This window comes from Eumetopias jubatus, unplaced genomic scaffold, assembly GCF_037043125.1.
Source record: "Eumetopias jubatus isolate StellerSeaLion01/CBP00866 unplaced genomic scaffold, mEumJub1_p1.0 scaffold_4, whole genome shotgun sequence".
NCBI classification, from domain to species: domain Eukaryota; kingdom Metazoa; phylum Chordata; class Mammalia; order Carnivora; family Otariidae; genus Eumetopias; species Eumetopias jubatus.
The window spans coordinates 139,427,592-139,431,924 of record NW_028274810.1 but is presented as its reverse complement, the minus strand read 5'-3'; the positions used below and the strand labels follow the sequence as shown (position 1 = coordinate 139,431,924).

Below are 4,333 nucleotides of genomic sequence, written 5' to 3'. Positions count from 1 at the left end.
ACAAAGTATAAGCAAAAAAACCCAAACACCAAAAAAAAAAAAACCACACAAAGAAATGAGTAAATTGAACTCACAACACTCCCCAAATCAAGAGTTCATGGTGACGGCTTGTCGGAAGAGGTCGAGGCAGGAAGGAGCAACAAAAAGACCGAAGTGGCTGCCTCCACAGCTCCTCGCAGAATCCACAACAGCACTCCCCAGTTTCCAAGGCCAAGGAGCAATACCCAGGTTAAAAACTTTCCATTTGGAAGAAAACAAAACCAAAAACCACTCCAGAAAAAAGGTCAAGGGAAGAAGAACACTGTAGAAAGTCAAGCCACTGACCTCCGGCGGATCACAAAGAGGCCGCGCTGAAGCTGGCCCAAGTAGATCCCCATCTTGGGGCTGTCACCTGTCTTCCTCACCCAGATCTCATTGGCTCCGACAGAGCTGATCACACAGCTCAGCTCTGGTTGTCCTTTGACTCCAGATAGATGGCATGGCTCTTGTGGTACCATCTTTTATCATAGTACAGTTTCCCGTCTTCTATCCGAGCTTCAAACCTCTGGGCTGGAGACTCTGCCAGTGAGGCAGGCAAGCGTTCAGGACGGGGATGCTGGTCTCTTGGGTGACTTAAGCTTATTTAACGTTCTCAGATCCTCCATGATCTGTTCGTCTGTTAACAAATAGTTTAGCTGGGCAGGAGCGGGTTTTCTCCTCTTGTCTGGGATGGGGTCAGGATCATTTGGTCGCCTCCGCAACTTTCTGGTCATGATGGGTTTCACTTCCACAGACTCTCCTGTCAGCTCCAACGTCAGCTTTTCATTTTCGATCATTTTCTTCTCCTCTAGCTCAGCAATCAGGTTCTCTTTCAGCTCCACCTTCTTGTCTTCAAATTCTTTCACCGCTGCCTTCTTTTCTTTAGTGTAGTTTCTCTCCACCTGTTCAGTTTCCAGCTGGAGGACGAGTTCTGCATTTCGGATCCTCTCTTTGTACTGCTGATCTAGTTTTTTCATCCTCTTCTGATATTCCTGTAATGTACCTTCCTGCAGTTGTTGCAACTGTCTCTTGAGAGAAGCCAGTTTATCCTGATACATCTGTTCCTTCATTTCTACATAGTCCTCTTCATCATGCCTTGCCAGGTCAGTTTCACTAGTTTCACTAGTCAGTTTCACCTTAAAATCAGTCTTGTAGGAGTATTTACACTATGAAAATTGGTAAACACTACAAATCCAGCTTTTTTTATTTAGAGAACAGGTTTAACAGTGTAATACTGCCTGTAGTTTTAAATTCTGGTGTTTCCCATCGTCTAAAGTTCAAACTCCTAGCGAGTTAGGCCCCTGTAATCTGGTCTTCAGTGTCTTTTCCAGCTCCATATCCCTCTGTTCTCCATGGCCAAAGTTACAATCTCCAGCTACACCAAGCTACTCATGGCCCCCTGGTTATATTAAGTGATTTCCCATATCTGTAACCCAGAATATGCCAGTCCCAATACCAAGAGTCCTTCTCAAAGTGTAATCTGTTTTGTTCAAAGTCAATCATAAATATTGCCCTTTCTGATAAGTCTTCCCTAATATTCCCACTTACAATCAGTCCCTATTCTGCTCCTTTACCCCTCCCATGACATTTAACAATGGTTTAATAAAAATTTATTGAGTGCCCTCTAGGCAATAGCAATATATTTCTGTCCTAAATGTATTATAAGTTCCTTCTAGTCAAAGATTGTATTTATCTTTTTTGATTCTCAAGATTGACCCTCCATCCTAAGTATAGAACTTTACCCAATAAGTTTGTTGAATTTATTTATTTTTTTAAGATTTTTAATTTGTTTATTTGACAGAGAGATAGACAGAAAAGCACAAGCAGAGGGAATGGCAGAAGGAGAGGGAGAAGCAGGCTCTGCACTGAGCAGGGATCCCGATGCGGGACTCGATCCCAGGACCCTGGGATCATGACCTGAGCCGAAGGCAGACACTTAACCATCTGAGCCACCCAGGCGCCCCAAGTTGAATTTATTTTTTTTAAGATTTTATTTATTTACTTGACAGAGCACACAAGCAGGGAGAGCAGCTGGTGGAGAGGGAGAAGCAGGCCCCCTGCTGAGCAGAGAGTTGGAGGTGGGGCTCAATCCCAGGACTCTGGGATCATGACCTGAGCCAAAGGCAGATGCTTAACCGACTGAGCCACCCAGGCGCCCCCAAGTTTGTTGAATTTAATCAAAACCCTTTATGGTTCTAGTACAATTCAACATCTTATTTAATTTGTAATAGGGTTCCAGGTAGTAAAGCTGGAACGAAGGCTACGTACGTGTCTGTAGAACATGGGACACAGTAGAAAATGGGTATTAACTTTTAACAAAGTTGAAGAAAGTATCTACAGTATGACACATTTGTCTTCAAGGCACACAAAGTACTTCTGGGTAATTTATTTCTTGTTCTGAAGGTTAATTTATGACCTTCCTTCATTATTTAACTATGTACTGAGAACCCCTATTGAGGACAGTCATTAGTAAAATTACTCTCAGGAGCAGGTTTGAGAATCTATGGTTTTGCCTAGTTTTGGTGGATATTAACCAAGCTAGATGTCACATCTTCCCTATGACTCATTCCTCACAGCACTCAGGAAGAATGAATATTTCTATTCCTAAATTCCCAAAGAGGAAAGTAAGGCAAAAGAAGACTGTGTGGTTTGTTCACATTTAGCATGAAATGTGCATAGCATATGCACTGACACAAAGCAACCAGACAGCATTTTAATTGCTCATCTAACCTCCGGAAAGAGTCACCATCTGTTGAAATTCTGAAGATTAAAAGATATAAAACCTGACAAAAAACTGAAAGCACATAATAAACCATAGAGCCCAGTCACAAATCTTGGAAAACATCCACAGTAAAATGTAATTTATCTACAAATAAGAAGAGAATACTACCCCTAATTAAAAGAGAGTGCCAAGAAGCATTCATATGGGGATAGAACCCAAAATGAAATAATGTTTTAACCTTTGAAAGGCAGTCCACAATGAAAGCCTTGTTATCTGTGGTGAAAGGAATGCCCTTCCCATCTCCCCAGGAATCAAACCTTGTCCCTAAACAGCCTGTATTTTTATCACTGAGATTAGTTTCAGTCAAATTATCAAAGGCTACATGACATTTGACCATTGTCATGGAGACAAGCTCTTCATCTCTGGAAATGTCAGTTGTTAATGTATATTTTTAAAACCCCATTTTATAAATAAAAATTGTAAATGCTAAAACTGAACTTCAGTCTCCCGTGTACTTCTGTGTACACAACAGAGTTCTCAAAGTGTTGAAAGTATAGTAGTAAAACAGATGTTAACGTGTTGACCTTACCTCAAATCTTTACTCTGCCTCATGAAATCATGATTGATTGATTATGCAATCATCAGGTGAAATTTCAACTGAATCCCTGCCTTAACTATAATCACCACTCAGTAGACATTTGTTAATAACAGTGGCTAATGCTCATTGCAGCAGTCTAAAAGTTTTACATTATTAATCTCCTTAATCCTCACCACAGCCCTATGCGATCAGTGCCATTGTTAGCATTTTACATTTGAGGAAACAAAGGCATCAAGTTTTTGTTTTTGTTTTTTTAATATGCTCAATATCAGCTAGTAATTCTTAAAGTTGGAATTCCAACCTAGTCAGTCTGGTGCCAACACACAGACTTAACCACTACTTGCAACCAAAAAAAAAAAAAGTTCTGATAAAATTTTAACAATATATATGTTATTAACTCACATGTAGTGGAACATTCTAGATGATTTTTTTTTGTTAGCAACTGAGTGACGGCATTCACAATGTTCTCAAATAAACTAGACATATTAAGTTGTAACTAAGAATTATGAAATGCCTACAGTGTGCCAGGTACCATATGCTACTGGGAATCTGAAAACTGACCAGGCATAACCTTGCCCTCCAGAATTTTAGAGTGGAGAGGAGGCAGATTCATAAACAGATCATAGCTATATGGTTTAGGTCTATGGCAGGATTGCCCAGAACCCAAGAGAGGACGCAGGGTGCCATGTCATCCCCACAGGAGAGACGAGGGAAGGAAGCAAAGACTAGGTGTTGCATGGTTGGATACTGCGGTAGACAGAATAATATCCACCCCAAACATGGCCATGTCCTTTTTTATCCCTGGAAATGTGAATATGTTACCTTTCACAGCAAAATGGACTTTGCAGATGTGATTAAATTAAGGATCTCGAGGTGGGGAGATTATCCTGAATTATGCAGGTGGACCCAACATAATCACAAAGGTATTTATAGGAGAGAGGAGAGGCAGGAGATAGAGGAGATGTGAAAATAGAAGCAGAAGTCATTTTTGTCTT

General features: G+C 40.7%; 1 pseudogene; it reads right to left on the bottom strand.

Annotated features, from left to right (window-relative positions):
* Positions 1–311: 311 nt before the first annotated feature.
* LOC114215152 (sin3 histone deacetylase corepressor complex component SDS3 pseudogene) lies at positions 312–3,137 on the bottom strand (annotated as a pseudogene).
* Between the last annotated feature and the right edge of the window lie 1,196 nt (positions 3,138–4,333).